Source organism: Chenopodium album, chromosome 13, assembly GCF_948465745.1.
Source record: "Chenopodium album chromosome 13, dcCheAlbu1.1, whole genome shotgun sequence".
Lineage (NCBI taxonomy): Eukaryota > Viridiplantae > Streptophyta > Magnoliopsida > Caryophyllales > Amaranthaceae > Chenopodium > Chenopodium album.
In genome coordinates this window covers 27,864,006-27,887,235 of record NC_137846.1, presented here as the reverse complement: position 1 = coordinate 27,887,235, position 23,230 = coordinate 27,864,006, and positions in this window count along the sequence as shown.

The window sequence follows — 23,230 nt, the reverse complement described above, 5'->3', positions numbered from 1 at the left end:
AACCGCCTGTACCATTTTTAGCTTTTCTTTTCCAACTTGTATACATTCTTTTTTCCGTCTGTATATATAGTCTTAAAAACTAAAATGAGCTCTCAATCCACACACTCGGCACTGCCTAGGACACTCAGCCGGTCTCCCGGAACGGCTGAGTCTAGAACAGGGGGTGCCTTTTCTGGACTGTCGGAACTGCTGTGCTCATCCCCAAATTCCTCCCTCTCTGTGTTTGTGCAGGACACAATGGCTAGAGTCAAATAGACGGCCATAAAGTCTAAGAGCCGGCGCACTATGGAAGTGTCTGCCGACGAGGTTATTCCGGATGGGGAACATGAGGGTTTAGAGGACAGCAGCAATTCTGATGAAGAGGCTCCCTCTTCTTCCGAGAGCTCAAGCGTACGAGAGGTAGACGGTGAAGAGGCCACCTCCTCTAATGGATCCGGGGAAGGATCGGGCGGTACTGAGGCGACTGAAAGATCGGGATCCGAGGCTTGTGGCTTCGAACAAGATAATTTCGCGGCTGACTATCAGCAGCTGGGGAAAGTTGCTGACAACCCTAACCCGAAGAAAATTAGGATGCTTCCAGGTGACATAGCCCTGCTGAAGAGTGGCTTCAGGGCTTTCAAAGAAAAGCACCCCTTTGGAAAGGGGTGGGATATTATCGCTCCGCCTGGGGACGCAGTGATGGCTTGGGACGACAAAATAGAGAATGTAGACAACTATTTTGTCTGCTACGAGGCGGTAATAGAAGCCGGCCTCCGGTTCCCCCTCCATACTGGAATTAGGAAAATCCTAAAGGGGTATGATCTGGGAGTTTGGCAGCTCACCCCCAACTCATGGGTGAATATTCTAAGCTATATAGCTGCCTGTGAGCTCTAGAACCTTGCTCCCAGTTTCTCTGCCTTTGCTCCAAGTGGTCCGGGTGGAAGGACAAATTTTATTTAATCTCCTCACCAACCCTGGGACACAACTGGACACTGCGCCGGTATAATCAGGAACCGGTTCTCCTTGGCAGGAAATGCCCTCTCCCGGCACTCTCTACTAGGGCCCGGGAGCAAATAATAGAGCCGGGTTTCTTCGAAACCACTACTAAGCCCTTGGGGGATGGGACTCACATCATTGTTCCAAAGAACTGGATCCCCCACCCGGACTATTTCAAAGATGAACGCTTTCTGTCCGCCTGTGGGTTAAGCCCCATGTTTTCCAAGGGTAGATCCACTTTCATCCGGCTTTTCTGTACTTTTTATTTTGTACTTCCAACTTTTTATGATTTTCTCTAACTTTTTGTTTTCTTGTTGCAGCCGACGCCTTGAGAATGGTTGACCCGGCTAAGTCAGCAGCGCAGCTGTGCAAGGAAAGTGCGCTCTCCAAGAGAGCGGCTGTTGAGGCCAAGGAGGCCAAGAAAGGCGGGGTAAGACCGCCTGACTTCAGTTTTTCTTTCAAATTTCTTGCAAAGGGTTTTTGCCGGCTGATAACATTTGGCTCTTGATTTGCAGGATGCCGCTAAACGCGTTCCACGCTCCGTCTCCAAGCTTTTCAAAAGGCAAGGGGAGGAGCTAGACAAAACTCCGGCTGCCAAGGCCGCCAAAAAGAATCCTTCCTAGACCACTCCTGCTGCCAATTCGGATCGTCCTACGACCGGTGGCAAGTCTCCTTCTGCCATGAAAATTCTAAGCGAAAGCTCAGAACGCTCGTAGAAGAAAGCGCCGGATGCCTCTACGGCATCGAAGGGTGGCCAGCCACCCAATGTTGCAACCGGTGCTGCAACAACTGGGGAGGAGGATACCTCTAAGCCCCATCCGGAGACCCAAGGTAAGAACAAGATTGAAATACCTTGGCCACTTGACTTAATGAGAGTCAAGACTAAGGTTGACCCTTCAGGGGGTTCAGTCAGCAGCCGGCAACGAATGAATGCCAACTACGCTGCATCCCTCTAACCAAGTACTTCTTTTGGTGCAGATCTGACATCCGACGAGCCGGATCTTCCTGGGTTTGCCAAGCGGATGGTGAGGACCCTCACCCGGTCGGAGAAGAATTCCATACTTGATCTGTCGGCGGTGGACTTTGACCGGATAATGGGCCAACTGGCTGAGGTAAAAGATTCTTTAACTCAATTCTAATATTTTTTCTTCATTTTTTACCAAGTGTTTCTTAATCCGACTGCCCTTTTCTCAGGTAATGTTGAGGGTGGATGGGCTCCGGTGCCCCTTCAGGCGGAAACAATAAAAAGTAAATGACGCCGAAAGGAGGGCCCTTTAAAACCTCAACCCTGCTGAACATGCTAATTATGTGTGTGATTTAGAGATTAAAGCAGTAGAGTAGAAACAGGAGGAGCTGATCCGGAGTTTGACGGCTGCGAACGATGAAGCTACCAGCCGGGCTAATGACCTTGATCAAAAACTGAAGGATGCTAAGGCTGAACTCAAGGCATTAGAAGACGCTGACAAGGAGAACACGAAGCTCCGGGCTGACGTCACCCGGTTGGGGCTGGAAATTATCAACATGCGGAGTTAGCATGTAGATGAAATTTCCAAGGAGCAGAAGCGGCTGATGGAAGAGAATGAGCGGGACAATGCAACCCGCCTGAAGATCACTTGGGGTCTCCTCTATCCTGATATAGACTTTGAAGTCTATAAACTTAGGTATGATTACGCCACTGTGGTGTATGATGCCCAAGTGTTGGGAGAGGCAGCTCTGCCTCGCTTCAAGGAATGGGAGAAGTATGAGGTGTTTTAAGGCCAATCAATCACAATGGTGATTCCCCCAAACCAAGTGCACAGCCGGCCATTTAAACGGGTGCTTCGAGCCTCTTTCCTAAGCGGTAATATTCCGTCTGGGATTATTGCATAGCCATTACACAAAACTCTTTTGCCCCGACTGGGAGAGAGTGTGCAATTTTTGGAATAAATAATCTAAGTAAGAACTTCTGCCGATAACCGACTGATGCCTCAGGGCATCCGGTATTCGGAAACTTAATCGTTCTTGTAGACTCTTCTGGTCAAACGGCTATGAGTTGACCAATTTGGTCGTTCAATCTTTGCCGTCCGCATGGGTACGTAGAGTTGACATAGAGTCTGCTCTCTGCGTCGATTGCACCCGGAGGGGTGTCACCGGACGCCATTGTCCATGTCGGGACAGGCAATTTTGTAAATTAAGCAACCATCCGGCCATTGGCCTTTGGTCTTGTTTGAGACCGGTTGTATAGCTACTAAGAGTTTATGTGCTTAGTTTTTTCAATCTGGCCATTGGCCGCGTGTTATTTGATCATTGAATTTAACATTAAGTATCTAACTTAGTTTGTTAGGCAAATAAGCCATCTGGGTATTACCCAGACGGATAAGTAATTATAAAGATAACAAAACAATTTTGAAAACAAGGCCTGATTTCTCATTAATAAACTCTTTGTTTACAAAAATTCACAATTCTCAGAAGTAGTACTTTTTTAAGTTATCTACATTCCAATTTCTAGGTAGGCGTCTGCCGTCTGGGGTTTGCAGACGGTAGGTGCCATCCCTAACTTCTTCATAGATCCGATAGGGGCCTTCCCAATTGGGGGTTAGCTTTCCAAGCTCATTGGCCCTACCGGTTGCCTCCATTTTCCGTAACACAAAGTCGTTAGCTTTCAAAGGGCGCTTGCGTACCTTCTTGTTGTAGGCTCTCGTCATTCTCAGACGGTATATCTCATGACGCAGGGCAGCATTGCCCTTGCGTTCCGGGAGGGAGTCCAATGCTAGCCGCATAGCCTTCCCAATTTGCCTCTTCATCATAAAGCATGACTCTAAGAGACGGCTCGTAATGCTCAATGGGCAAGACAACTTCAGCATCGTACACCATGAGAAATGGGGTTTCACCGGTTACCCCTTTGGCAGTTGTCCGGATGGCCCATAGGACATGAATCAACTCTTCTGCCCATAAGCCACCGACTCTTTCAATTTTCTTTTTTATGTCGTCTGAGATAAGCTTGTTGAAGGCTTTAACTTGGCCGTTTGCTTGGGGTCGGCCGACTGATGAAAAACAATGTGAGATTCCCTTATCTCCCAACCAAGTCTTAAGGTGAGGCGTTTCAAACTGAGGGCCATTATCGAACACCATACACATAGGCCCCCCAAACCGGGTGATGATGTTCTTCCAAATGAAAGAGATGACATCCTTTGTCTTGATGTTCTTGACCGGCTCAGTCTCTACCCATTTGGTGAAGTAATCCACAGCCACCAAAATATACCGCTTTCCGCCTGGTGCAGGCGTATAAGGACCCAAGATATCCATGCCCCAGCAAGCAAACGGGACTGGGCTATGGATTGTTGTCAGATCAGTAGCCGGACGGTGTATAAGCTTGCCAAACCTCTGGCATTTGTCAAACCTCTTCACCAACTCTTTAGCATCTGCTTCAAGAGTAGGCCAAAATAGTGCCGCTTGGCTCTGACGGCTAAGGACCTACCGCCTATATGAGAGGCGCAGTATCCCGCATGCAATTCTTCAAGAACTTCTTTACCCTTTTCTGGGGTAACAGTCTAGGGGTGAAAGTTCGGTTTTCGGTTTGGTTTTTTGCCCAAACCGAAACCGAACCACTCTATTTCGGTTTCTAGATTTTAGAAACCACACCGCACCACTTTACTTTAGAAACCGAACCAAACAACCATATTAATTTCGGTTTCATAAAAAAAAACCAAACCAAACCGAATAGCACCTAAACATCAAAATTTGCAAAAAAAAAACCAAACCAAACCACACCAATCAAAACCGAATCAGACAAAACTAAACCAATCCAATCCATGCAAACATAATTAAACAAGTTTTGACCTTATCTCACCATCCCTAACCCAGATCTGCAAACAAATAATCTCAAAAAAATTAAGAAAGAACCCTAATATCATTGAACTAAAATTGGAATAAAAAGCGCCGAAATATCAGAAAAAAAATTGGACATACATAATACATTATAAGTTTAGCATAAATTAGTAGAAAAAAAATTACTCGAACCAAATTAAAAGAAAGAAAAAGAGGACATACCTCACATTCCATCGAAAAAACATCGAATTTGGGTTTTATAGGTCAAATTCAACCGTGAAAACTCTAGATCTAAAGTTTTCATGGTCGAATTTGAAATGAAAACCTTGAATTTAGTTGATGGTGGTCGTAGATGGTGAAGGGGACAAATTTGAAAGCGAATTCATTTGTGTTTGTTAATGGTGGTGAGGAGAAAGACAAGAAAAAGGAAAAGATAAGAGGAGAATGAAGGCGTGAAGCAAAGAAGAGGAGAGGAGAGAGAATGGGCTATGGCGGAATCCGCAAGAGAGAAGAGGAAAGGAGAGAGAAAGGGTGGAGAGAGAGAGAGGCTGAGTGATTAGGGGTTTTTTTTTGCATTATATACCTAGGGTATTTTAGAGTTGGGCTAGGGTTTAATTGGATTGGGCCTATATTTCGATGTTGTTCGGTTTTGTTCGGTTTTTCATTTTTGTAAACCGAAACCGAACCACACACCAAATTTTTTTTTTAAAAATCGAAACCGAACCACTTTTAAAAAAAACCAAACCAAATTTCTTATTCGGTTTGGTTTTCGGTTTGGTTCAGTTTTAAACCGAGTTTGTTTCACCCCTAGGTAACACACTTCAATAGAGGTTTAAGGAAACCCGCCTTGAAGAGCTCTCCATTTCTCATCTCGAAATTTGCTCCTCGTTTCTTCATGACGGCTGCCTCCTGTGGTGAATCAGGAAGCGTGCCGTCTGTTAAATATGCCCGGATGCCATCCATCCAGGTAGAGCTTCGGTCCAGGATTCCAATGGGCTCACCACATATACTTCTTTTTTCCAAAACTTCCCAAAAGACTGATCGAGGCGTGTCACAGCAGGCGGAGGATGCCAGTTTGGACAATGCATCCGCCTGGTTGTTATCTGACCTGGGCACTTGACTCAGACGGAATTCTTCAAGTGCCCCAGCCTCTTCTTTGACTGCCTGGAGATACTTGATCATAGCCGGATGAGTTGCCTCATATTTCCCCTCATACTGGCTTACGACCAACTGTGAATTAAAGTAGGCGTCAATTTTTGTTGCCCCCGCTGCCTTACACATGCAGATTTCGGTTAGCAGGGCTTCGTATTCCGCCTCGTTATTCGAGGCCTAGAACTTAAACCGCAGTGCATATTCAAATTTGTCCCCCTCAGGGGACTCATATATAATTCCTGCACCGCAGCCGTTCTTCGTCGAGCTCCCGTCTACATACATTTTTCAAACCTGATCAATGGTATCCGGTGGTACCGGTCGTGTCATTTCAACAATGAAGTCGGCAAACGCCTGACCCTTCACTGCCTTTCTGGGTTCAAAAGTGAGTTCAAGACTTTGCATTTCAATAGCCCATTTCAACATTCTGCCAAATGACTCCAAGGTAGACATTGGCCGCTTAAGGGGCTAATTGGTGTAAATTACAACCAGATGTGCCAGAAAGTACGGCTTTAATTTCTTCAATGCCATATATAGAGCAAGGCCAAATTTTTCAACCATGGGGTATTGGAGTTCATCATTTTTTAGCACATGGCTAATGAAGTAGACTGGGAGCTAGATGCCGTCTCTCTCAACAAGGAGAACAACACTGAGGGCATGGTCTGAGATGGCTAGGTACATGTATAACGTCTCTTTGGGCAGAGGGCTAACAAGCCTTGGCAAAGAGTGCAGGTGTTCTTTCAGCTTTTGAAAGGCCGCCTCAGCATCACCCCCCATTCAAATCCGGTCTTCTTCCTGATTGCTTGGAAGAAGTAAAGGCATTTGTCACCTGACCGACTGAGGAACTTCCCCAGTGCCGCTAGGCAACCGATTAGTCTCTGTACTTCCTTAACAGTGCGGGGTGACTTCATGTCAATTACCGCCTGTATCTTCTCAAGGTTAGCCTCTATCCCCCTTTGATCAATCAGGAATCCGAGAAACTTCCCAAACTTAACAACAAAGACGCATTTCTTAGGATTTAACATGACCTTATGCCGCCTGAGTGTGGTGAAGGTTTCTCGGAGATCAACAAGGTGATCCGCCTGTTGCATGGATTTGACTATTATGTCATCTATGTACGCCTCCACATTCCTCCCAATTTAATTAATGAAGACCATATTAATCATCCGTTGGAATGTAGTCGGCGCATTTTTCAAGCCAAACGGCATCACAGTGTAACAGAATAACCCCTGATCAGTGATGAAGGCCGTCTTCTCTTGATCTTTTTTCCAAAAGTATATCTGATGGAAGCCGGAATAGGCATCCATAAAGCTCATCAAGGCATGCCAGGCTGTAGAATCGACCAGACTGTCGATCTTTGGAAGCGGATAACTGTCCTTTGGACATGCCTTGTTGAGGTCTGTGTAATCAACACACATACGCCAGGTACCATTCGGCTTCTTTACGAGCACAACATTCGCCACCCAGTCGGGAAATTACATGGCTGAATGAACCCAGCATCCTACAACTTTTTTACTTCGGCAGTTGCCGCCTGACTTCTTTCCTCGCCGTGATTTCTTTTCTTTGCCGGATGAGCTTCTTTTTTGGATCCACGGCGAGTTTGTGGACAGCAAGATCCGGGCTAACGCCTGACATCTCTTCCACTTCAAAGGCAAAAATGTCTTTGAATTCTTTCAGCAATAGGTGCAGGTCTGCACCCAGCTTAGCATAAGCAGCCGCCCCAACCTTAACAGTACGCTTTAGATGGCTGTCGTCCAGAGGTATATCAATATGTTCTCCAGCCAGTTGGGGACGGAGCTCATCTGACCGTTCCCCGATCAGTGATTGATATTTTTTATCTTTCTTCACCTCCACCAGCTGAGGAGCCGGTGCTTTTCTTTTCTTCCCGGCTGCTAGTGGGGCTGGGCCAGCGTCCTTGACATTGTCAAGGTCTATTGGTTCCTTCCCTTGGCCGTCTGGGGCCACAGTATCCTTGACGGCTGAGAGGTAGCACTCCCGGGCCGTCTTTTGGTCCCCATTCAGGGAACTAACAGAGCCATCATCCTTCTCATACTTAATGAGCATGAGAGAAGGGATAATTACAGCCTTGGCTTCGTTGAGGGTTGGACGGCCTAAGATAATGTTATAGGCGGTCAGTTCCTCAACAACCAAGAATTTGACGACCAGGTGTCGTCCTTTTCCTTTTTCACCCAGCCGGATAGGTAAGTCGATCCTACCGACTGGGTAAACCATCCCACCCCCAAAACCAACCAAGGGGTAGGTAACCGGATGCATGATGCTGAGGTTGTATTTTAGCTTTTGCAGGCACCAAAGACTGATAATGTCCGACGAGCTGCAGGTGTCAATAAGGATTCGACCAACCAGCTGGTTGGCGACCTTACATTCAATGACGACCGGATGGTCATGCGGACGGCGTACAGTGCCCCTGTCCTTCTTAGTGATCAGTACGTCTGGGAAGGAGGAACTACCTGCCGCCTGATCATCATCATCATCATTGTCCATCTTTCGAAGATGGATCTTGGTGCCTCGGATGGTAGGGCCACCGCATGGGAACCCGCCTGCTATGGTGTATTGGTAGAATTTATTTTTGTTCCTTGATTGAATGGAACTTTTCATTGGATTCTGCTTCTCTAGAGACAGCCGGTCCTTGATCTCCGTGAGGATGGAGTTGCAGTCCTTGTTAAACTCGTACCTGGGGACGGCTGGTCAGAATCCCTCACCGCCCAGACTTCTTTTCTCTTTTTGCTCTCATCTTTTTTCTTCGCCGGCTGTCTTTTTTCCTATCAGACTTCTTGGAGTCCGACTGGCTACCGGGCGAGCAGAGGTTGGTTGCTTAAATATAGCTTTCCGCCTCCCTCAGGGCCGCCTACAAAGTAAAAGCCCCTTTTTTGACAAGGTCAAACTTAAAGGTCGACCCGTCTCTCAGACCCTTAAAGAAGTCTGTAAAAGCTACCTCATCAGACAGTCCTTGAATCTGAATTCTGGTCAGATTGAACCACCTGACGTAGGAGCGCAATCCTTCTCTCTCTCCCTGCTTAATGGTGCTCAAGTCAAGACTTGTTTTCTTCGCAGGGATGTTCATTGAGAAGTTGGAAGCAAACAAGAAGGCAAGCTTCTTGAAACTATCGATGGAGAAGGCTGGCAGGTTGCCAAACCATTGTTGGGCAATGCCCTTCAATGTAGCCGAAAAGCATCGACACTAAGTGGCATCATCCAACCCCTGTAAATACATGAGGTTGGTGTAAGCCATGAGGTGATCTTCCGGGTTGGAGGTACCATCATAAGTACCCACCAACACATTTTTAACCTTGGCCGGCTATGCCGCCTCGGTTATTTCTGGGTGAACGTAGAAGGTTGTTCACCCAGGCGGAGCAGACGAAGCTGCCAGTCTAGAGGCTGGACATTGCTAAATGTTGCCTGACCTCCGAAGAGGGTCGACTGCATGTAATGAGGAGAATACGGACCGTAGACCATAGGTGGCACATACGGTGCATTCTCAATCATCTGAGGGCCAGAATGGACGGTATTACCGCATGTATGGCTCTCATGCAAGGATTGTACATTCCCTGCAGATGTATTCTTAAAGCTGTCTGGAAAGCTTAATGTAGAAGCTGACTCAGACAACTGTTGATTCCTCTCGCGAGTGATAATCTCTCGGGCATCAAGAGGTGATTTTTTGTTCCCCACGGGCTGTTCACTCCGGCAGGTATTGTTGGTGTTCCTCGCTCTTAGGTAGAAGAATCTTGGACCAATCAATGGTCCCGGCTGCCTTCTTCTTTGGATGCGGAGTTGGCTGCCTATCTCTGACTGACATCCCCTTCTCCAGAGGAGTCTTCCTTGCCGACTGACCCCTGCTTGGGCCAGCCCGGCTCTTGGTGATCAGATCCTTAATTTCACCCTTGAAACTAGTCAAGAATTTCATGAGTTCGTCTCGAGTGACGGGAGCAGATCCATTGGCCATATGGGTTTCCCTTTCCGGCTGTCCAGGGGGTCGGTTTGTACCCGCCTGGCTGGCACCCTGCTCCAGTGTGTCTCTAGGCCGGATGCGCTTGGTTATCAGAGAGCCATCACTGCCTATATAAGTTTCGACCTGAGGATCGTCGTCCTCTTGGTCAGTAAAGACTTTCGGTTGGTCTACCGGATGCTCAGGAGGTGGTACAGACTCTTGAACCATCCTTGAGGTACTCTCCCCACAGACGGCACCAAATGTTTTGGGTGTTTTCGTCCCTCGGGAGAGTTACGTCACAAAGATTAGTCCGGCTGACTGTACCTGCAAAAACAACAGAGACTCCAGGTGGTGGGAGCTCCGCCTCCCAAGATCAAGTTAGTAACTTGAGAGAGAATAAAGAGTGCGGAAATTTAGGTGGGGATCTGCTTGGATTCCAAGCTCAGGTGTTTCTCTGATGAGAGAGAAAGTAGGTGTAATAAATGATCGAATGTGTCCCCAAAATGGGGAAATATCTCTCTATTTATAGGGTCATTGGTAGGTGTGCCCCTATCTAGGTCACTTGACATAGATTTTAGTGGGTTGCACCGAATCACAGCGTTTTTTCTTGGGATTAGGGCCCTTGAAGGCCGCCATTTCAGAATCTATCTGAAGGTGCCACGTGTCAGATGGCTAGGGGACCACTTGGGTCAGCCTGGTCTTGACACGTGGCCTTCTCTTATTGGGACACCTGCCTAGGGTAATTTTTACCCTAAACAGATTTGACTCAAATAAAGATTTTTGAATCAAGCAAAAGTTAAACACATTTAAACAAAGCATTTTGAAATAAATGAAAGTCAAATGCGTTTAAACAAAGCTTTTTTAACCAAATGAAAGTCAAACACATTCAACAAAGCTAATTGAATCAATTGAAAGTCAAATACTTTCAAACAAAACTTTTTGAATTAAATGAAAATGTAACAAATTCAAACAAAGCTTTTTAAATCAAATGAAAATCAAACACATTCAAACAAAGCTTTTTGAAACAAATGAAAGTCAAACAATTCAACAAAGCTAATTGTATCAAATAAAAGTGAAACACTTCCAAACAAATTTTTTTGAATCAAATGAAAATCCAACACATTCAAACAAAGTTTTTTTGATCGAATGAAAGTCAAACATATTCAAATAAAGATTTTTGAATCGAATGAATGTCAAATGCTTTCAACAAATCTAAATGTATCAAATGAAAGTGAAACACATTCAAACAAAGCTTTTTGAGTTAAATAAAAGTCAAATGCATTCAATAAAGCTAATTGAATCAAATGAAAGTCGAATACTTTCATACGAAGCCTTTTGATTCAAATGAAAGTTAAACATATTCAAATAAAGATTTATTAATCAAATGAAAGTCAAAAGCCTTCTACAAAGCTAATTGAATCAAATGAAAGTCAAACACCTTCAAACAAAGCTTTTTGAATCAAATAAAAGTCAAACACATTCAAACAAAGCTTTTTGTATCGGATGAAAGTCAAATGCCTTCTACAAAGGTTATTGAATAATATGAAAGTTAAATAAATTCAAATAAAGCTTTTTTAATTAAATGAAAAGCAAATGCATTCTACAAAGCTAACTGAATCAAAAGAAAATCTAACACATCCAAACAAAGCTTTTTGTGTCAGATGAAAGTCAAACGCATTCAATAAAGCTAATTGAATCAAATGAAAGTCAAATACATTCTACAAAGCTAATTAAATCAAATGAAAGTAAAACACATTCAAACAAAGTTTTTTGAATCAATTAAAAGTCAAATGCATTCAACAAAGCTAATTGGATTATATTAAAGTCAAACACAGTCAAACAAATCTTATTAAATCAAATGAAAGTCAAACACATTCTAACAAAGCTTTTTTGATAGAGTGAAAGTCAAATGCATTTTACCTATTTGAATCAAATGAAAGTCAAACACATTCAAACAAAGCATTTTGAATCAAATGAAAGTCAAACCCATTCAAACAAAGTTTTTTTTAATCAAATGAAAGTAAAATGCATTTTACAAAGCAAATTGAATCAAATGAAAATCAAACACTTTCAAACAAAGCTTTTTAAATCAAATAAAAGTCCAAACCATTAAAACAAAGCTTTTTGAATTAAATTAAAGTCAAAGACATTCAAATAAAGATTTTTGAATCAAGCGAACTCAAATGCCTCAACAAAGCTAATTGAATCAAATGAAAGTTTAACGCATTCAAACAATGCTTTTTGAAATAAATGAAAGTCAAATGCATTCGAACAAAGCTTTTTGAATCAAATGAAAGTCAAACACATTTAACAAAGCTAATAGAATCAATTAAAAGTCAAACACTTTCAAAGAAAACTTTTTGAATGAAATGAAAGTCTAACAAATTCGAATAAAGCTTTTTAAATCAAATGAAATTAAAACACATTCAAACAATACCTTTTGAACCAAATGAAAGTCAAACACATTTAACAACGCTAATTGCATCTAAGGAAAGTCAAACATTTCCAAACAAAGTTTTCTGAATCAAATGAAAGTCCAACAAATTCAAACAAAGTCAAACATATTCAAATAAAGATCTTTGAATCAATTGAAAATCAAATGCCTTCAACAAAGCTAATTGAATCAAATGAACGTTAAACACATTCAAACTAAGCTTTTTGAATCAAGTGAAAGTTAAATGCATTCAACAAAGGTAATTGATTCAAATGAAAGTCAAACACTTTCAAACGAAGCCTTTTGATTCAATTGAAAGTCAAACACATTCAAACAATGCCTTTTGAATTAAATAAAAGTCAAACACATTCAAACAAAACTTTTAAAATCAAATAAAATTCAAAGACATTAAAAAAAAAGATTTTTAAATCAAATCAATATCAAATCCATTCAATAAAGCTAATTGGATTAAATGAAAGTCAAACACATTCAAACAAAGCTTTTCGAATCTAATCAAAGTAAAAAGCATTCAACAAAGTTAATTGAACCAAATGAAAGTTAAACACTTTCAAACAATGTTTTTTGAATCAAATGAAAGTCAAATACATTAAAACAAAGCTGATTAAATAAAAAGAAAGTCAAACACATTCATACAAAGCTTTTTTAATCAAATGAAAGTCAAATGCATTCAAACAAAGCTTTTTCAATCAAAAGAAAGCCAAACATATTCAACAAAGCTAATTGAATCAAATGAAAGTTAAACACATTCAAAAAGCTGTTTGAATCAAAATAAAATCAAACACGTTCAAACCAAGCTTTTTGAATCAAATGAAAGTCAAACACATTCAAAGAAAGATTTTTGAATCAAATGAAAGTCAAGTGCCTTCAACATAGGTAATTTAATCAAATGAAAGTCAAAAACATTCAAACAAAGCTTTTTGAATCATATGAAAGTCAAATGCATTCAACAAAGCCAATTGAATCAAATGAAACTCAAACACGTTCAAACGAAGCCTTTTGATTCAAATGGAAGTCAAACACATTCAAGCAAAACTTTTTGAATCAAATAAAAGTCGAAAACATTCAAACAAAGATTTTTGAATCAAATAAAAGTCTAACAAATTAAAAAAAAGCTTTTTGAATCAAATGAAAGTCAAATGCATACAACAAAGCTAATTGAATTAAATGTAAGTCAAACACATTCCAACAAAAGTTTTTGAAATAATTAAAAGTCAAATGCATTCAAACAAAGCTTTTTGAATCAAATAAAAGTCCACATTCAACAAAGCTAATTGAATCAATTGAAAGACAAACACTTTCAAACAAAGATTTTTGAATTAAATAAAAGTCCAACAATTTCAAACAAAACTCTTTGAATCAAATGAAAGTCAAACGCATTCAAACAAAGCTTATTGAATTAAATAAAAGTCAAATGCATTCAACAAAGCTAATTGAATTAAATGAAAATCAAACACATTTAAAAAAAGTTTATTTGTATAAAATGAAAGTCATACACATTCAAACAAAGATTTTTGAATCAAATAAAAGTGAAATACATTCAACAAAGCTAATTGAATCAAATGAAAGTCAAAAATGCTTTCAACAAAGCTTATTGAATCAAATGACAGTCAAACACTTTCAAACGAAGCCTTTTAATTCAAATGAAAGTCAAACACATTCAAACGAAGCTTTTAGAATTAAATGAATCTCAAATGCATTCAACAGAGCTAATTTAATCAAATGAAAATCAAACGCATTCAAACAAAGCTTTTTGAATTGAATAATAGTCAAATGCGTTCAACAAAGCTAATTGAATTAAATGAAAATCAAACACATTTAAACAAAGTTTTTTGTATCAAATGAAAGTCAAACATATTCAAATAAAGCTTTTTGATTCAAATAAAAGTCAAATGCATTCAACAAAGCTAATTAAATAAAATGAAAGTCAAACACTTTCAAACGAAGCCTTTTGATTCAAATAAAAGTCAAACACATTCAAATAAAGATTTTTGAATCAAATGAAATTCAAAAGCCTTTAACAATCCTAACTGAATCAAATGAAATTCAAACACATTCAAACAAAGCTTTTTAAATTAAATGAAAGTTAAATGCATTCAACAAAGCTAATTTAATCAAATGAAAGTTAAACACATTCAAACAAAGCTTTTTGTACAAGATGAAAGTCAAACACATTCAAACAAAGCTATTTGAATCAAATGTAAGTCTAACACATTCAAACAAAGCTTTTTGAATCAATTCAAAGTAAAATGCATTGAACAAAGCTAATTGAACCAAATGAATATCAAACACATTCAAACAAAGCTTTTTGTATCATATGAAAGTCAAACACATTAAAACAAAGCTTTTTGAATAAAATGAAAGTCAAATGCATTCAACAAAGCTGATTGAATCAAATGAAAGTTAAACACATTCAAGCGAAGCCTTTTTGTTTCGGGTGCTTTTGTCCCTCGGGAGAGTTACAACTCGAAGATTGGTCTGACCCGCTTTGTACTTGCAAAACACGGAGACTCCTGTTGGTAGGAGCTTCACCTCCGATGATTTAGTATTAGTCGAAGAATATGAAAAGGTGCGAAAAAGGTAAAAGTGAGATCTTCTCGGATTCCGAGATCAAGTGTTTTCTCTAATCTGAGAGAATGTAAGGTTGTAATAAATGAATCGTAGGTGTCCCCAAAATGGGGGAATCTCCTCATTTATAGGGTCATTGGTAAATGTGCCCCTGATTAGGTCAGTCTAACCTAATCTTGATGGGCTGCTTCGCATTGCGGGTTTCTTGGGTGTTGGGCCCTAAAGACCGTCTTTTTGCCCGAATTCTTAGAGTGTCACGTGTCAAGCAAGGATAGGTCCACATTGGCCTTATCCTAGGCTGACACGTGTCTTCTGCTGACTAGACCACGTGGAATGGGTAATTTTTACCCAAAACATTTGCCCCTCATAGATGTGACGTGGCACACCACGTGGCATCTGTGACATGTGTCACTCTACCACTGGTTGAACGATTTTAACTATGAAATGTAACTTTTCACATTCTGGGGAAATTACGGGAATGCCCCTGAAATTACCCCTCTATAAATATAACTTTTACCCCTCTCATTTTGGACATTTCCAAAAAGTCTAAAGAGAGAAAGTCAAGCTTTTTAGAGAGTGAGAGTTTGAGACCCGCCTGTGTTCTACACAAACAGTCCTTTTTTTCGCCCATCTGCCCAGCCAGTTAAAAACCGCTTGTGTTATATGCAAGTAGAATCACTTCAAACCCGCTTGTTGCAGCCGGTCAACGCTTGACCCCTTTTAGAGTCAGATTTTAAGGTACCGTCTCTACCCCCTTCAACTCATTCTTGCTTTTTCCGTTTGTGCATTTACATTCAAATAAATGGATTCATCACCAATACACACAACACAGTCTAGGTCAGTAGTCAGCTGATCTCCTGATATGGCTGAGTCTAGGACTAGGGGTGCCAGCTCTGGGTGTATGGAGCATCCTTGTACGTCCCCAAAATCGACCGTCTCTGTGTCTGTGCAGGACAGAATGGCTCGGACTAAACAAACAACTACCAGACGACGAAGAAGAGACGGTACATTGGAGGTACCGTCTGACGATGTAACGTCGACTGACGGGGAGGATATGCTAGTTAATTTGGGAGATTACTCCCCTTCTAGGTACCCCAAGACTTCGAGTGGTGGGATCTTAGGTGATTCTGATGATGGAGATGGGGAAGAGGCCGTCTCCAATGATGATGTTCAAGAGATGAGGCTAGAATATGCAGATGAAGAAGAGACTGCCTCTGCTTCTGGTTCAGATGAGGTAGATCCTTAAGAGAGAGACAGAGGCAACGCCGCTTCTGAGTTTAGTTTTGATGACAGCAGCGACGATGATGATCTTCTCCCACTTGAGAACAATGAGGAAAAGGAACGTAGGAACTTGAAAGAGAAATATAACCCGGCTGAGATACATGTCTCAGCCAAAGATAGAGCTGCCATGGAGGCGGGTTTGGACAATTTTAAACTCAAGTGCCCCCTTGGTGGCGGATTCACCATTCGAATACCGCCTGAATTAGGCACCATTGCCTGGGAAGACGAACAAATAAACGCCAATCGTTATTTCTGCTGTTATGAGCCGACGTTCTTAGCCGGACTCCGCTTCCCTCTTCACGACGAAGTAAAAGCCATCCTCAGGCGATATGACCTAGGCGTATGGAAGTTAACTCCAAACTCTTGGGTCAACATTCTGGGTTATATCGCCGCCTGCGAATGGCAAAGGCTCCACCCCGGCCGGGAGGCTTTTGCACATATGCACTACTTCAGCCGAAGCCCAGGCGGGTGGCGAGCATGGTACACACTTTCCACATACCCCAAATAATAGATGACCTTAGACAAGCTGTCTAAGTGGGATAATTGGAAGGAGCGCTTCTATTTGGTGTACTCCCCCAAGGAGAGAGAGAACCGCGAGTATAGGCGGTATAATAGGAAGCCGGACCTTCTAGGTCAAAAGTGTAAATTACCTGCTATTCCAGACGAGGACTGTAGACACCCAAATGTGTCTCCCTAAAACCAAACCTAGTGATGAATACCTTTCACGTTATATGATTATCGAACGAAGTGAAAGTGTGAAAAGTCTAGTGATGTGGATGTTTTTTTTTATCAAAATATCTCTATTTCTGTTTTTGAAAATATTTCTTTTCTTACTCTATTTATGAAAATAGTCAGTCCAATTTAGTTTGGTCCATGATGAGGGTCCAATAATAGTGTAGTTGGGTTGGGCTCGTAAAGAGCTTTCTAACGATATATTATAAGCCCAATTCCGATGAATAAAGTGGAAGTTATGGAATAAATTAAATTGGGCCCGAAATGATTTTTATATGTGGCCCAATGATCTAGAGGAGGGCCTATTAATTATTATTTCTAAAGTTATTAGGATTGATTTTAATCTTCTAAAATATCTAGAAGGTTCCTTTTAATTCTAATGGAATTAGGATTAATAATTATATTTTAAAGAGTTTTATTTGGAATAAAATAGGTGTTTTATGATAAACATGATTTTAATTTTATAAACACGGAATTTGCTGCTTAATCATATCAAGAAGAGGATTCCGTACAAAAGCGCGTTTTATCTTTTAATTAGCGCCAAACGACAGAGCCTGTCGCCTGGCGCTAACATGTGTCGCCTGGCGCTGGTCTTATTGCCTAGCGCTGATGTCAGTCGCCTGGTGACAGATTCCAGTTTTATTTCGTATAGAACTTGAAGTATTTTCTATCGTTTCCGGACTTTTTTCTTATAAATAAGGGTCGTATCTCCTCGTTTTTAATCATCAACAATCATCTAATTCTCTTCTCTCTCTAAAAGCTAGAAGCTCTCTCTCTATTCTTTTTCTAAACCTTCCCTTTTACAAAATTCCACATACATCAGCTCTAGACACACCTAGCCAAGTTCGAGGTTGCCTTCGCCCTAGACGTGAAAGGTTGATAATTTCTGAGGGTTTGGTCCCAAACCTTATTACAATTCTTTGATTAGATTGTCTGTTTTATTATTTTTCCTTGAAGTTACTAACGCGTGTATTTTGTTATTAGAAAGAAATACGATGCATCGAAATAAGTACTTTAATGGCTTTATTGATATAGAAATCATTCTTAGATTATTTTTGTAGAGGCGGGGTTTTTTGAACTTAAAATAGACACCCTCTTAACCGGGGAACCAATAAGTGTCCCCAAGAATTGGATACCTAAACACGAATGGTTAAGAGAAGAGGCATTTTTTTCTGCCTGCGGTCTTAGTACAACGTTTAATAGACGTACGTTTATTATGTATTCAACAGTTATTATGCCGTTTGTATTACTTCCTTGTTGGGCATTTCCGTTCTTTTGTATATTCTGAAAGACATTTTGTTTGTATAAACGGGTAGGAACATGGTCTCAGAAGAGAAAACCTCCAGACGGTCTGCAGCACAAATCCGCAAAGACAAGGCGAATAAACAAAGGGCTGAAATAGCCGCCAAGGGTTAGGTATACACCGTTTGCTCTAGTTGCCTTTTTACTCTGCCTGAGTTTTTAACTAGAGGCGGCATTATGCCGGCAGTATACTCATTGTGCCATTGCGTTTCAGGATGTTCCTCGATCCTTCCAAAAGCTCATCAAGTAGAAGCGAATGAGGGAACCAACAACTCCACCAAATCTCAGAAGGTTTCCTCAACCCAGACGGCTCCAAAAGCTTCGGCTGGGAAGACTTGTCTCAACATCAGGGGGAAGAGCATCAATCTGAAGGGCTTCGGTCTAGGTATAGACCTAGATAGGAAGTTTAGCACCGAGGCGGTGTCTAGAGCAGACGAGCAGCCCAAGGCGGCTCGTAGCTCCGCGGCGGTTGTGGGTGATGACAGTCTGTAGATTATTGATCAAGGTATTGCTAGTCCTTTCAAATCCCCATTTGAGCTTCCTTGGCCCATGCGGGTGAAATCTCACTCACAGTAGACTTCTAAAGGTTCTTTAGGCAGCCATCTACAGATAGGTGCCGCCTACATAGCTTACTCACCCAATCTTGGTTATGATGCAGATTTCCCCTGGTGGTCGGATGTGCAGAAATATGCCAAGTCCATGCTTGGGGCCATCCCCAAGAAGGAGAAGGATGCTATCCCTGGCATAGAGACATTCAACCTCGAACGGATCATGACCCTCCTGTCTAAGGTATGACCGTTCCGATAAATTTCGTTAATTATATTACCGCTTGAGCCCCTAATACTCTGTTTATGTCCATAGGCTATGATGAGGGTTGATGGGTTGAGGAGGCCATGGGCCCACAAGCAGAACGAGCCAATAAAGCTACGCGAGACTTCGCAGACGTTGCTCAATACCAAACTACAATAAATGAACTTGAGACTAAAGAGTTTGAACTGACGCAAGCGGAAAACATCAGGTGCTTGACGGCTGAGCTGGAGACCACCAAGAAGAAGACTTCAAACTTCGAGGGTGCGCTGAAAAATGCCCAGGCGAACCTCAAGGCTCTTGAGGGAGCTGAGAAGGAGAACACTAATCTCCGCGCTGATGTCAACCGCCTGAAGAATGAAATGGCCCAGGCGAACTTCAAGGTAACGCTGGATGCCGAGTAGGAGCGGATCGTTGAAGAGAACGAGTCCGACTGCACAGATCGTATGAAGATAGCCAAGAAGGCTTTACACCCAGGCAAGGAGTACGGTGTTTGGGCTTTGGCTTATCAGTACGCTGATGAAGTTATCGTCGCCAAGGACGAGGGCAAGCCGGATCCTGGGTCATTCGACGCTTGGGCCAATAGGGAGGTCGATGAAGAGCTCGTTCAAGCTGCTGACGGAGGAGAGAAAGAGCAAGGACCAGAAGAAGCTCAAGTGAACTCTACTCTACCGTCGCCTGAGCAGACATGAGAGGGCGACCCGGCTGCACCACAAGTTTAAGTTCGTTATCTTCTATTCGGCTTTAGGCCGTCTTCATTTCCAGTCTGTGTGCCGAGTATTTGAATGTAATGAGTCGTTCTTTGTCTTTACCCGGATGGGTATCCGGTCAACATTTTCTCCCGGCTCTTATGGCCGGGATTTACTTATGAAAGTACCGACTGAGTCGCTTTTGACTTTGATTCGCTTCAAATTTTGTTTCAATTTTTGCATTGATTTTTGCGTTTGAATTTTGCATACATATACATACTTAAATGTTTGCCTAACTCTTTAAGAGCATGCGACAGATGATAACCCGACTGTACTTGCCCCTGGGCGGCTGTGTGATTGGTTTCAAAGCTTGCTGATTGATTGACTTGGGAACTTTTGATACTTTAAAGAGTATGAAATGTTCCTAAGTCAATCAATCACAGTAGTGATTTCCCCAAACCAAGTACATAGTCGTCCAAGCATACAAAACGATAGCCGTTAGACCAGGCAGAGAAACAGTTGCGGTGATCTCCTCCGCCTGGGGTTCTTGCAATCCAATTATGCTCAATGTCCCTTTCCCCCATTTGGGGGGCTTACATAATTTCAAAAAGTAATCTAAGTTAGAACTTCGGCCTGTCACCGGCTGATGTCCTTAGATATCCAGTTCCCGTAGACTTAGTCGTTCTTTAGATTACCTTTGTCAGACGGCTATGAGTTGACCAATTAGGTCATTCAATCTTTGTTGTTTGTATGCGGTTGTAGGGCACTGTGTCACCGAGATGGGAGATGCCCTCTACGACGATTCCTCCCGAATAGGCGTCGCCGTACGACTTTCTCATGTTAGAGCACACGAATTTATAAAATAAACTATCATCCGACCATTGGCCTCACGTCTCTTAGATGTCTGTTTAGCTACTAAGTTTTTAACTTAGTTTAAATCGCCGTACGTAAAATTGACCGTCTGTACATTGTACAAGCAGTGCTTGAAACATTACGCATGTATATTAAAGAATAAATAACAGCATTGAAAACAAAAGGCAACTTTTTCATTGATTGGCTTTTCATTTACAAAAATTTACAACTCCTAGAAGTAGTACTTTTTTTAAGTTGTCTACATTCTAAGTTCTGGGCAGCTGCCTACCATCTGGAGTTTCCAAACAGTAGGTGCCATCTCTTACTTCTTCATAGATCTGGTAGGGGCCTTCCCAATTGGGAGTCAACTTTCCTTGCTCATTGGCCCTACCGGTTGCCTCCATTTTTCGTAACACAAAGTCCCCAACCTTTAAGGGTCGTTTGCGTACATTCTTGTTGTAGGCTCTGGTCATTCTCAGATGGTAAATCTCATGACGCAAGGCGGCCCCTGCATTCCGGGAGTGAGTCTAATGCTAGCCGCATGGCCTCCCAGTTTGCCTCTTCATCGTATAGCATGACTCGTAGGGTCGGCTCATAATGTTCGATGGGAAAGACGGCTTTGGCACCATATACCATGAGAAATGGGGTCTCACTGGTTGACTCTTTTTTAGTTGTCCGGATGGCCCATAGGACATGAATTAATTCTTCAGCCCATAAACCACCGGCTCTTTCTATTTTCTTTTTGATGTCGTTTGAGATGAGTTTGTTGAAGGCTTCAACTTGACCATTTGCTTAGAGTCGGCCAACTGATGCAAAACAATGTGAGATCCCTTGATCTCCCAACCAAGTTTTAAGCGAAGGCGTTTCGAACTGAGGGCCATTATCAAAAACCATAGACATAGGTACCCTAAACCGGGTGATGATGTTCTTCCAAATGAAAGAGATGACATCCTTAGTCATGATATTTTTAACCGCCTTTGCCTCAACCCACTTGGTGAAGTAATCCACAACCACCAAAATGTACCACTTTCCGCCTGGTGCAGGCGTATATGGTCCCAGGATGTCCATGCCCCATTTAGCAAATGAGACTGGGCTATGGATTGCTGTCAGGTCAGTGGCCGGCAGATGGATGAGCTTGCCAAACCTTTGGCACTTGTCACTTTTTTGACCATATCCATGGTGTCTGACTCAAGAGTGGGCCAGAAATAATCCTGCCGCCTAGTCCTGACAGCCAAAGATCTGCCGCCTATGTGCGAGGCGCTGTATCCCGCGTGCCCTTTTCTGGGGTAACACACTTCAGCATAGGCTTTAAGAAACCTTCTTTGAAGAGTTCTCCATTTCTTGTTTCGAAGTTTGCAGCTCGTTTCTTCAAGACAACCGCCTCCTGTGGCGAGTCAAGCAACGTGTCGTCTTGCAAGTATGCCCGGATGCCATCCATCCAGGTAGAGATTCGGTCAAGTACTCCAATGGGTTCTTCTTCAGTAATACTTCGTTTTTTCATAACTTCCTAGAAGACTAACAGAGGCGTATTAAAGGAGGCAGAGGATGACAAATTTGACAGGGCATCCTCTTGGTTGTTCTCAGACCTGGGCATTTAACTTTGATGGAATTCTTCAAGTGTCCCATCTTCTTCTTTGACCGCCTGGAGGTACTTGATCATAGCCGGATGGGTGGTTCGTAGTCACCATGGTATTGGCTTACGACCAACTGTGAATTAGAGCAGGCGTCAATTTTTGTTACCCCTACCGCCTTACACATACGGTTACCGGCTAGCAGGGCTTCATATTTTGCCTCATTGTTTAAGGCTTGGAACTTGAACCGTAGTGCATACTCAAATTTTTCCCCTTAGAAGACTGACAGATTCATGGTAGAGCTCCCGTCCACGTACACTTTCCAAACCTGATCAACATTGTCTGGTGCAACCGGCCTTGTCATTTCGACAATGAAGTCGGCAATCACCTGACCCTTCACTGCCTTTCTCGGTTCAAAAGTGATTTTAAGACTTTGCATTTCAATAGCCCATTTCAATTAGCTTTGTTGAATGCATTTGACTTTCATTTAATTCAAAAAGCTTTGTTTGAATGTGTTTGACTTTCATTTGATTCAAATAGCTTTGTTGAATGCATTTGGCTTTCATTTGATGCAATTAGCTTTATTGAATGCATTTGAATTTTATTTAATTCAAAAAGTTTTGTTTGAATGTTTTTAACTCATTTTATTCAATTAGCTTTGTTGAAGGCATTTGACTTTAATTTGATTACAAAAATCTTTATTTGAATGTGTTTGGCTTTCATTTGATTCAAAAATCTTTGTTTGAATGTGTTGGACTTTCATTTGACTCAAAAAGCTTTGTTTGAAAGTATTTGACTTTCAGTTGATTCAATTAACTTTGTTAAATGTGTTTGACTTTCATTTGATTCTAAAAGCTTGCTTTGAATATTTTTGACTTTCTTTTGATTCAAACAGCTTTGTTGAATGTGTTTGACTATTATTTGAATCAATTAGCTTTTTTGAATGCATTTGACTTTCATTTGATTCAAAAGTCTTTATTTGAATGTGTTTGACTTTCATGTGATTCAAAAATCTTTGTTTGAAATTGTTTGACTTTTATTTGGTTAAATCATCATTGTTGAATGCATTTTTCTTTGATTTGTTTCAAAAAGCTTTGTT